This window comes from Talpa occidentalis, unplaced genomic scaffold (assembly GCF_014898055.3).
Source record: "Talpa occidentalis isolate TD23 unplaced genomic scaffold, MPIMG_talOcc4v2.1 talOcc4.11, whole genome shotgun sequence".
NCBI lineage: Eukaryota > Metazoa > Chordata > Mammalia > Eulipotyphla > Talpidae > Talpa > Talpa occidentalis.
Genome location: NW_023601104.1, coordinates 67,818,211 through 67,831,123, shown reverse-complemented (window position 1 = coordinate 67,831,123; position 12,913 = coordinate 67,818,211). Strand labels below are relative to the sequence as shown.

At 36.1% G+C, this 12,913-nt stretch overlaps 1 long non-coding RNA gene across 1 annotated transcript in view; it reads right to left on the bottom strand.

Annotated features, from left to right (window-relative positions):
• Window positions 1–12,913, bottom strand: part of LOC119239141 (uncharacterized) — an 85,659-nt gene that overhangs the window by 13,787 nt on the left and 58,959 nt on the right. Inside the window, exon 9 of the long non-coding RNA XR_008550125.1 lies at window positions 10,974–11,063. This is a non-coding gene — a long non-coding RNA (uncharacterized LOC119239141). The remainder of the gene's footprint in view (window positions 1–10,973; window positions 11,064–12,913) is intronic.

Below are 12,913 nucleotides of genomic sequence, written 5' to 3'. Positions count from 1 at the left end.
CCAGGAAACGCCCACCGTTCTGAAAGGTGCCATTCCCTATTCTGGTAAAATATTGGCAGCTCTTCTTGGGACAGACTGTCACTCTTCTGCCTCTTCTGTGTGGCATGGTGATTTCCTAATCTTTGCAAATTTCCCTCAGATGCTGCTCCTATTTTAGCCAAAAGCTGTCACTTAAGTTTACTCTCTAATGACTAAGTACTAATTCCCCAAAATTGAACCAGAGAGTAATGAAAATTAGAATGAGAACAGATGATATTAACTAAGAACAATATGAATCACACAAACACGCTCCATCTACTTGGGGAAAAATCAGAGGAAAGAGAAAATTTTGCATTGCTATAATTGTTATCTATGAAACTTTGGATTTCAACCATCTTGGGATTTCTAACATCCCACAAAAAAGTGAATCCAAGAAAGTCTGGTTAGAGACAGGCTTTACTGTCTCCAAAGCACATTATAAACAAATTATTTCTATATGCTGCCCAGTGAATGTTCACAGCAGCAAAGGACATAGCTAATAAAATAACCAGCTGGAAAAACACTCACATGCTTCCGTGCTGCATTAGGACTTATGGCCATTTTGGGCTCATCCCTCCCTGGCACTGCTCCCTAGCACATCTTCCATCCCCAAATTGTGTCTTTGTGTGCCGAGTTGGATCTTAACCTGGTTATTAATGCTGAGTCTCACCATAGTTCATGCTAAATTAAGAATTTATATATTTTTTCTGTCCTTCAAATCATTATTTGTGACTATTCTGAATGTGCTTTTTTTTTTTTTTCTTAATTTCAAATCTTGTGTTTAAGTAGCTGGTCAAAGGTAAATTATATACACATATCAGCCTTTAAATTCTTCTTCCTCATTCTATCATTTGTGCAGTCCCTTTTGTAACACAAGGGGAACTTCTCACACCTGGTGGAATCCTCACTCTGGCTTAGTGATAGATGATCCTGTGGGAATCACGGGAGCAGTTCCTTTGAGAGCGTGCTGCATCCTCTCTTGCTGTGTAACCACCCCCATAGATTTCTGTATGCTTTGTTTCTAAAGACATTTTATATGTCTTAACTGGGTTTGTGGGAATTTTACTGTTAATCCAGCTTTCATCTGGTTGTGATAACTATATAGGTTGAATCACATGGGATTCTCTATGCTTCTGTTCTTATATACACATTAAGGATTTATGAGAATCAGGTAATGATGGCTTCAGATTCCTCTGAGATAATCCAAAAGACCATGCAAACATAAGTGTTTCTTTCTATCCTAGTAGGCAAGGAAAAATCCCAGAACGTTACAGTGTGTGTGAGAAAATCTACTTAGTAGGTATATTAGATTGCTTCTATATCTTGTGGTTTGGGCCTAAAGTCTAATGTATGATTGGTTTCATTTAAACATGCGTATACCAAGTTAATAACTATAGGCCATAGGCTTTGATATAAATGCTAATAAAAACAAAACTATAATAAAACACAAATGATGCCTAAGTTTCTTTCATGATTATATTAATGAGAAGGATAATATTAATGAGCAGGAACAAATGATTCTAGGTCTGTAAGGACCTTGTTGCATTACCATTTCTTTCCAGAAGTGTGGAACAAGGTGAGTGACCACAAAAGGCACTGGGTAAATATGTGTTGCTTTTCAGGATAAACTGTCTCTGTCTAAATTCTTGATTCCCACAAGTTTGAAACCAAGATATTTGTTTTAGTATTCTTCTGTGACCCAAAAAAAGCTACTGTAGACTGACTTACTCCTGCCAATAAGAAATGCAAATCAAAACAACAATGAGATACCAGCTCACCTATGAGAATGACCCCTATCAAAAAGTCCATAAACAACAAATATTGGCAAGGGTCTGGAGAAAAGGAAGGCTCATCCACTGCTAATGGGAATGTAGAGCAGTCCAGTCCCTGTGGAAACAGCAGGGCAGTTTCTCAAAATATTAAAAATAGATCTACCATAGGATCTAGCAATTCCACTCCTAGGTGTCTACTTGAAGAACGCAAAAACACTAACTTGAAGAGATATATTCACTCATATGTTCACTACAGTATTATTTACACTCGCCAAGTTATGGAAACAACCTAAGTGCCTAAAAACAGATGGGCAGATTAAGAAGATATGGCACGCGCACGCGCACACACACACACACACACACACACACACACACACACACACACTCCTCTATCCATGTAGATGAATACTACTCACCTACATAAAAAAACCAATAAACTTGTCATTTGCAACAATGTGAATGAAACTGGAGGGGATTATGCTAAGTGAAATAAGCCAGGACAAAGACCAATACCTGATGATGTCACTCATATGTGGAATATAAAGAAATAAAACAAAGGAGCAGGTAAAACTAAACTAAAATAAACCCTAGAAATATGACTGCAGAATTAAGTCTATCAGAAGGGGATGGTGGGGGTGGATGGCAAAGGGTGAGGGCACCCAAAGGTGGAGGACAATGGGTGCGTTGGTGGTATGTGTGGTAATATACATGTGAAAGGTATGAATCTATATCCTTAAATCATATACAGTATTATAAAACAATATTACCTCAATTTAAAAAAGTGCAATTAAAAACTAGTAAATATGCCATTGACTTCATTATCAGTTTCTACAATAAAATGAAACAAATTGAAATTCTAAAACTTTTTTTAAGTTAAATTGCTTGAGCACTTCTGGTGTGTATTTGGATACTTTGATGGTTGCTCTCAGGATTTTTTTTGTGACCCACATTTTCATTTGGTGTAATCCTGTGAATTGTTTGTTTTTTGCCTCTGGGTTTTTTGTTTTTTTTTTTCCCGATTCCTTTATATTGTCTTTGTCTTTCCCATCTCAACTCTTGGAAACCATTGACATATTCTCCATACTTAGAGTTTTACCTTTCAAGAATGATATGTAAGCATAATAACATACTAGCAAGCTTTGACGAAGTTGTTTTACCTACTACAATGCTTCGGAGATTCATATAAATTGTATGTATCATATTCCTGTTCTGTTCTATGGTGGAGTCTGATTTGTGACTATTATTTTTATTTGTTTAATTGAGGTAATTAACATTGGTTTAATATGATTGAGAGGTATAGGATCGCCCCCTTCAGACGTTGGTATCACATCACACCCACAACCAAGACGCCCATAGTCCATGTGCTCCTTTTCCTCTTTATCCCTGCCCCTCCCTCTCTCCCTATTGGTGGCCTCCTTTCTACAGTCTGATTTTGAGGGTTTGCTATTGGTTTGACTTTATCCGATCCTTCATTTTGTTTCTCTATATTCCACACGAGATGCCATTGACACTTGTCTTTCTCCTTCTGACTTACTTTGCATAGCACAATCCGTTCATCTCCATCCATGTTGTTGCAAATGGCAAGAGTTTATTTTTTATAGCTGAGTAGTATTACACTGTGTGTGTGTGTGTGTGTGTGTGTGTGTGTGTGTGTGCGCGCGCACGCACATGCGCGCATATGTATATATAATTAACTCCCAGGTCGTGTCTAAATTAAAAACTAGCCATGATGATGATGATCTTGCTTGCATGCATCTCTAAAGAGGTTGCTGCTGCGTGGTCTTTATGAAATCAGCTCAAATGTGATACTGTGCCCGAAAGTGCTGGTTTCTGGTTAAGTCCACCACTGGGTTCATGAGAGAAGCTAATCTGTTTGATGTGTAGGTGAAAACTCAAGGATTACTAATTTTTAGAACGGTTTTGTCTTTATGACAAAAAGATCAACCTGTATGCTTTATTCTTAGACTTAACAGGAATAAGTTTGGTATTGGAAATGACACTTTAAAAATGGATTACTAGCTTCTAATGGATTACCCAAGGCAAAGTGCTTGGCCACAAATTTTTAAAAGTCAAAATTAAACCAGTGTCTTTGTTCATCGTGTGATTAAAAAGGTACATTCCCCTTTGATCTGGTTCTAGAAAGGATATTTTTAGATGCTTTACAAATAGACTTGTCCAGTACAATTCTTTAGGGAATACATCCAAAGAAATGGGGATTTAAAAAAAATATATGTACAAGACTTTCAGCTTTATTTATAATTAATAAAAACAGAAAATTAATCAGCAAAAGGAATCAGTTAAATTATAGAATATTCACATATTATATATGCTGCCTTTTAAAGTCATACTTTTGAAGACAAATGGTTTTAGAAAATTTTGATGTCAATGCTTTGAATATACATTAAATACTATAAAGTTAATGCAAATATTAAGTAAATTAACACTGATTTAATTTTTATGTTCACAAATGGGTGGTAGAAGCACAAAAGTAAAATAAGGAAACCCATCTAAATATTAATATCATTTATCTGTGTCTATTGTGATTAACAATAATTGAAATGTTTCCCCCTTTGGACATTCTTTTATTGCATACATTCTCTATTAAAAGCACACAGTATTTTTAGAGTTAGAAAGAAAAGTTAATTATGTAGCAAGGTGCTTATCCAGGCAGAAGTTGACATGTTTTCTTCTGTGAGAAGATACATGAGTAAAAGCAACTTGAAATCACGATGGAGGACATGGATCATTTGCCTGAGGATTCCCAGAGCATCAGGAAAAAGAAAAGATCCAGATTTCAGTCCCTTCTTCCTGATGTTCTAAGTAATTGAAATTGTTGGGTGGACTGGGCTAGCTCTCTGCATAACCCATGACAAGAAATGGAAATAGACCCCTAACTCACAATCATCAGGAGGCCAGAAAAAACAAGGCAAAATGGTTAAGAGGACTGATGTACTGGGTCCTAGGGGTTTAAGAGAGTAACTCTACCCCACAGCACAGCTTCCAGTTTTGGCCATCATGATCCCCTAGGATGAAAAATGGCATTCCAAGCTCTTAGAACTGATGGGTCTCTCTTCACTTCTTCCAGAAGTGAAGATGTAGACTTAAACCAGTTAGTTGAAACTTTAAAAGGACACGTGAACTGATTTTGTACCTTCATGTTGGTAAAATGGGACCTAAATTATAATTTTTTACAGAAAACTATAAAATGAACTAAGGACACATACAAACAAGATGTTGAGATAAGTGCTTAAGATGAAATGAAATGAGATAAGTGCTTAAGAAGAAATGAAACGATATAATGAAAGCCAAGATTAGAAAAATCCCTCAATAATAAAACAACTAGATTAAAACTATTGATACGATATATGAATAACAATAAAATAATTAGTTTAGGAATACACCAGAGAGATACTATTATTATTTTGTTATATACCCTTTGAGATTCTCTGTAAAATGGTATAATACCACACATAGTTGTTAACAACTTATTTAACTTGAAAATTTATCAGATATCTATTTGTACACCAATGAACATCCATCTCCATCGTCTCTTTCAATGGCTGACCTAGGATAACATTGATAGTGTTCAACATTCTAAATGTGGTGATCTAATTTGGGGGTTGAGAGACAGAAATCTGTTTGCATGTAGCAACTTTTCTCTACAGATGTTTCCTTCTTCTTATGAAAATATAGCAACCAGGGCCATAGTTACATTCAGAATTAAGAGAATGGGAATTCTCATGAATTAAAATATGATTTTGTGAAGGTCAGCAAGACCCAGGCAGAATAGTATTCTGACTTATTAGACTTATCTCTTTATGTTAGATAAAACGGTTGAGCCAATGTTAGTTTGACCTGCTCACAATATCTGAGCCTTACAGTGAAATATATACCAAAGAGAGATACTGCCATTTTCCCCTTTTGATGTAATAGCCTTGAACTGAGATGAAGAACTATCTATTCTGGTGCCAGAAATCTGGAGAGACACTATAATGCTCCAAGCTCTGGACGCATTGGGGTTATTGTGGTCAATGTTACCTCTGTCTTATCTGTGTGCCATCCTGACTGATATTTTTCCATACACATAATTCTAGGCTGGAAAACCTGTGGGTTTGTGTAGATGACCAATGAGTCAGGAGGTGTAAAATATACCTATTCTGAAGGGAAACATAACTGACCTATGAAAGTCTTTCATTAAAACAAGGGTGAGAGGATTTAGGGTAAGGGTTAGGGTGGGGAATGTCACAAAACAATAGCTATTGCTTTCATTTAACTCACATATTCAATACTTAGACTTATTTCTCTTTTGAAGTATTTGGTAGTAAAAAGAGCTTAAAGTAGTTGAATTATTCAGGGAGTCTAAAGAAAATTGAAACAGACTGAAAGCATCATAATTCATTTAGCCAATTCTTTGAAGACAGATGTTTCATTTATTTCTGGCTCTTTTTAATTTTTTGCTTGTTGCTTAGACTCAAAGCACCCATGTACATATGTCTTGTCACATTTATTTCATTATCCTCTTACGATAATTGCTTTAAAATGCAATTGCTGAGTAAGAGTTCATCAAACTTTAATGCTTTGATATATATTGCTACATGAGCTTCCAAAAAGATAGCAAATTATATTTCCATAAATGTATGAAGTTATTTTCTTAATATTTCCACCAACACTATATATTACCATTATATTATAATAGTTTTTAAAAACCTATTTAATCTGAAATTTGAAAGATGGTAGATCATTGTTTTATTTTCAGATTACTCCTGAGTGCAATGATCATGACAATCATTTTCACTAGCATTTATTTAGGTCTTGCAGTGTGGTCAACCACTGTGAAAATCATGTATCTTCACAGATCAGTGCAAAAAATGTAAGTTCTACTAATCTATCTATCCACTGACTTTTTACAATTTTGGGGGGTAAACTTTGTTCATGTCCTTTGCCTGTTTTTTCTTGATTCAGAAGTGCATCCTAACCTTTAAGGAAATTGACATCTTCCTTATAATCTCCCTTTTGGGGGAGGATATGTCTTTATTCGTATTTCTGTGGGTCAAAATTAATTGATAAATCAGAAAGGATGGAAGTAAAATCTAAAACTGAATACAAACAGACACAAATGAATCTCAATGTATATCAAAATGACAACATAGCCACACAAAAACAAAAATAAATAAGCCAAGTGGCTTTCGAATATAGTACTCTAGTGTACACCCTTAGTGGGATATATTCCAAGGATGAGGACTATAAAGACATATTGCACATTATGTTGTAAATTTGTTGTTAGTAGAGATATTGATGTAGGATTTCTGAAATTATTTTAGAATTGAGCAAATGAGGACAGATGTTGATATAGAAAATAGGCTCTTACTGAGGGATAAAGGTGGTACAGAGTGGAACAAAGACATGAAGAATTCCATAGTGTTTGATTGGAATTGAAAGTATTAGTATGAACTTATTATTGCATACTTACTAGATTTGTCTCTCTCAGAAATCTCTAGATTTGTAAATACGTGCCAACAAGCATCAGTCTACACAGAAAAGCTGTGTGGTCCTTAAGGAACATTAACTTCTCAATGTCTTCTGATGTGTCCACAGAGGCCAATGGACAAGGAATTACCTCCCAGAACTAGGAATGGTGGACATTAGGGAATTCCTCTCAGACAGCTAAATCATGGACATACCTCCATTATGGACAGGGGTCTTCACAAGCCCTGAGCAGAAGGATTTGACGGCTACTTATGGAAACAATGACTGCAGTGTGTTTTTCTTTTCCCTTTTCAAAATATTCCAAATCTATCGTTGTGAGTGGAAAAAGAAATTTCCCTTTGGCCATTGGTAATCAGAACAGAAGAAGCCACACAATGGAGAGAAAAGCCTATCACCAAGAGATCTTGAACTTTGAATTTGATATAACTGGATGGGACTTTGGGAGTATTTCCTGTGGGTAAAGGAAAAGCAAGACATATGCATTTGGATATTTGGTGGTTAAAGATACAAGTCTGTGAAAGAGACTGCTTGCTATTTGTCCCTAATCACTATTCTCTTCTTCCTCTTTAAGAGAAATTTTGAATATTCAGCAGAATCCCTTGCACCCAATTGTTTCAGTCTAAATTCTGATCAATGGTATACAAATGATAATGTTGAGTGTAAATTCAGGCTTGTGTCTTTATTTTTATTTATTTATTTTTTAAATAATAAATTTTATTTTTATATTCCCCCATACAATTGCAAATGCCCCATTCTGACCCCAATCCCTCCCCTCTCGGCCCCCACCCCCCAAAAAGTGTCTCTGGTTCATAGTTTTTTGTTGATTTTGATTTTCATTTTCTTATAGTTATTCATTTTCCTGGTCCCTTATTTAAGTTATCTAGATTCCTGCTATGAGTGAGACCATCCGGTATTTTTCTTTTTCTTTTTGGCTTATTTCGCTGAGCATGATTCCCTTCCAGCGCCGTCCATGTTGCTGCAAATTGCATGTGTTTATCTTTTTTTTTTTTTTTTTTAATAATAAATTTTATTTTTATATTACCCCATACAATTGCAAGCGCCCCATTCTGACCCCAATCCTTCCCCTCCCGCCCCCCACCCCCCAAAAAGTGTCTCTGGTTCATAGTTTTTTGTTGATTTTGATTTTCACTTTCTTATATTCATTTTCCTGGTCCCTTATTTAAGTTTTCTAGATTCCTGCTATGAGTGAGACCATCCGGTATTTTTCTTTTTCTTTTTGGCTTATTTCGCTGAGCATGATCCCTTCCAGTGCCATCCATGTTGCTGCAAATTGCATGTGTTTATCTTTTTTGAATGCTGAGTAATATTCCATGGTGTATATGTACCACATCTTCTTGATCCAGTCATCTATTTTTGGGCATTTGGGTTGTTTCCAAAGCTTAGCTATTGTAAACAGTGCTGCTATAAACATAGGTGTGCAGGTGCTCTTTGGAATTGATGTTTCTGTGTCCTTTGGGTAAATACCTAGGAGTGGAATTGCTGGATCATATGGAAGCTCTATGTTTAGTAGGTCCAGAAATCTCCACACAGCTCTCCATAGTGGTTGGACCAGTTTGCACTCCCACCAACAGTGTAGAAGAGTTCCTTTTTCTCCACAACCTCTCCAACATTTGTTGTTGCTAGTTTTTTTAATATGCGCCATTCTCACTGGTGTAAGATGGTATCTCATGGTAGTTTTGATTTGCATTTCCCTGATTACAAGTGATGTTGAACATTTTTTCATATGTCTGTTGGCCATTTGCATTTCCTCTTCTGAGAAGTTTCTTTTTAGCTCTTCTGCCCATTTTTTGACTGGGTTATTTTCTTTGTTGTTGCTGAGTCTCATCAGCTCTTTGCAGATTTTTGTGATCAGTCCTTTATCATTAGTGTTGGGTGCAAAAATGTTCTCCCAGTTGGTGGGGTTTCTCTTTGTTTTTGTTATTGTCTCTTTTGCTGTGCAGAAGCTCTTTAATTTGATGTTCAGGCTTGTGTCTTTAAAGTGGAGGAGGCACACCTTGCTCAGGCTTTTGTTTTTCTTCTACCTTGCTTCAAGTGTGGATTAAGTGGTAAACCATTATGGACATGAGAATAAATGGAGCATCCTAGAGACGGCACAACAATAGAGGAGCCTAGGTCACTGAGTGACTTCATGGAGCAGATTCCTTAAACTGGCATTGCACAGTTTACTATCAGATGGTGAATGAGAGAAAAATAGACTTCCAACTAAATTATTTAAGACACTGTTATTTTAGATTCGTTATAAACAAGTGAACCTATATTCCAATTTATGTATGTATGATTGTATCTTAATGTATTTTGGCATGCTACAGTTCTGAAAAACATGAAATTAAAGAAAGTATTTTTTGTATAAATTTTGTTGAGAAACAAAATTATTAGTAACAATAATTTCATTTATGATAGTATCATAGGTGAACTGATTAGGAATTTATCTTGAAACTGAGAAATGCTATAATAATTTCCTAGTTTTTAATGCAAAAACATTTATACATATGCTTTCAAACAGAAGTTTGAAAAAATATTTGTTTTTGCTCCTTTTATAAATGGAAGCTTTATAGTCTCAAGTATTTTAATTGGTTGTTTGGAAAGTATCTTTTTCCAAACAGAAACATTTTTGAAGCATAGAGACCCTCAAACATCATTTAAAAATCCAAATGGTTTACATTAAATCTACGAATCCATCATTCTAAGTTTAGAGTTCTTTTAGAAAGCTCATGAACTTATTTTTAAAAGCTAGCATTAGCACGGACACATTAAATATGTAAATTATTAAATGTGATGCCATACATATAACTAATGAAGACACGGAAATTTCCCCCCTTAATTTTGAAGTTTAAAAATCAACCTATTCTATCTTATCTTGAACAAACGGACATTTCCAAATTGTACATTTCAGCAGCTGTTTGGCACCAGATTGACTAACTTCATTTTCCTGCCTAGGAACTTGGCAAATAGTTTAGATTCAACTGAGAGTCCTTACAACTTCCTTTTTCCCCAAGGGCTTTGCAGCTTTCACAAACAGTAAAAAATATGAAACGAATTGGATTTAATTAACTTTCTCCCTTGAATCTCGAATTCATCCCTAAAAATGAATATACAAAATTATCGTTGGTTCATCAATTTTTATTTTTGAGGATCTGCAACCTTTACGGACATGTGAAATATTCTGAGGAATGGATGGGTACTTCCATTTCACAACAGAGTAGAAAAACAGATAGATGATTCAAACTAAACACAAGACTTGTTTAGCCAGGAGTAAGAAGCAATGAGGACGTGTGCCTAATCTAAACATAAAAAGAAGATTGTCAACATGGAAACTTTGTCCCAAGCCCCACTGCATATAGAACACCACTACTTAAACTATCATTTCTGCCACTTGGTCCAGTTAGGAACCAGTAAGGAAGGTGAGTCAGGACAGACAGATAGGTACTCTGCTCTTGATAATTCAGAAATTCTGAAACAGTTATCGTATCAATCTGATCCTAATTCCTAGTCAACTTCACAGAGTAGAAGTGGATGTATCTGACTTTACATGGTAGGATATGATAACTGCTACACTTTTTTTCCCTAAGACTGTGCCTAGGAGATTTAGTTACAAGGACACGGAAAGCATGATCTTGGGTCTGGAGTTAGATGGACGACAGGTAGCTCTCACAGAAGGTTTCAAAGCTTTCTTACCTGGGAGACTGGCATCAGGAGATGTAGAAAGGAGAATTCTGTCTTGCTAGACACAGTTGCTTTGAGTCAGCATCAAGACATCCTGATGTACTTAAACACAAACATAAATATAAAATTAGCACAATTTTCATGACCTTCTCTATTTTACATATCCATATCTCTTTTCATGTCTTGTATAGATATTACATTTTTAAATGTCTTCTAAAGATTATATTTACTAACCAATGCTTTTAACTAGGCTGTTTGATTTCTCACCATAATTAATAATGCTACTGATGTGACTACCTTTGCTATGCTTTAACTAATTGCAGGATTGGAGGGATAGTTACAGATAGAAGCTCTATAGATAGAGGCAGATGTGGCACAGCATAACCCCAGGGGTTTCCGTTCACACTCAAGTCTCTGTAGATGATGGGCTCTGGTGCACTGTCATTAACAATCTTTCAGGCTACATGTGATGGCCCTGCCTATAGAATTCTACATGCTCCTGGGAAGATAACCTCACCCCAGCTTTTTTTGGGGGCAGATCTCCCCACCCATCTCTCCAATATTCTTTGGCTTTTCCAGGATTCCTAATAGACTACTCCCAAGAAAGATATCACAATTAAATTGATTTTCTACCTCCCTTAAGACTAAGAAAAAATAAGAAAAGAATATGAAATCATTAGAATGAATCTATCATTTTTAATACCCCAAGTCCCTGTTGTCTTTCAACTCTGACTCTGCAAGAAGTTTAATCCTCTTAGATCGTTCGTCATCATTCTGACCATTAACTGGCGAAAACCTTATGAAGACCTAGCTATGCTATCAGTTATAGGCAATACCTTGCATCCAAATGTTGGGCTAACACTATGAAGTTGAGCACAAGTAATTTATTTGGGAAGCAGAGGCATGAAATGCTGGTAAGGGGGGATGTGATTGAGATGTGACTCTCATTTCACTGGTATTTACTTTTTTTAAAAAAGATTTATTTATGCATACAATAACTAGGGTATAGGCCAAAGGTGTGGGGGTGAGAGGATTCACCAGAGACAGAGTGGGGAGCAGAACAGGCAGATGTATTGAAATACACTGCCGAGGGGAGCAGTGGGTGAGACAGGAGTGGTCTGCTGGGTAACCTACGTGGGTAACCTACCTGGCCTGGGATGGAACTCATGTTGCAGTGGCTGGTGACAGCTTGAGAGTGCTGTGTCTTTAACCCCTGCGCTACCAGGGAGGCCCTGGTATTTACTTTTCTAATTGAGTTGATTGCTTCTCAAGTAAGTACATAATTTTGGTTGATTTTTGTGGGCTACTACTTGATGGTTGAAAAGATATATCAAGTTTTGGAGACAGACATTTGGGAAAAGTTGAAGGCCAGAGAAGCTTTCATGAATAACTATGCCAATATAATTCCAAAGGAAGTTGAAATCTTTTTATAGGTGAGAAATAAAGGGGTTCTGAGAGTGACATGATTACCAGTTGTGTGAAAATACCTATAGATAGAAAATTTTACATAAAGTCTTCCTATGCATTGTACTTAAATTTCTATAAATGATAGCACCAGTTTTATGTCATCTGAAGAGAGATGGATTCAAGATAAGCCATTATTGTGGTAGGAGATACACAGATAGCAGTAAGAGAAGGCAAAGAGGTAAGACAGGTACAGCTAAGAGGCAAAGTGATAAAGCAGACATTGCAAGGACCCAGGAACTCTAAAAGATACCCTGAAGGTCAAGAAAAAATAACCAATATGGGAATAACCTTCCCATTGTTAACAACTATGAAACAAAGCAAATATGACAAATAGCACTAACAGCAGAGTAGCCATCAAGTTCTTGGGAGACAGAAATTGTAGCTCAAGGTTCACTGAGTTAAAAGAATTTAGTAAAACCCCTAAGCTTTATGCTGAAATCCCAGAAACACTGCATCCTAGAAGTAAAATTGAAAATAGAGCAAGC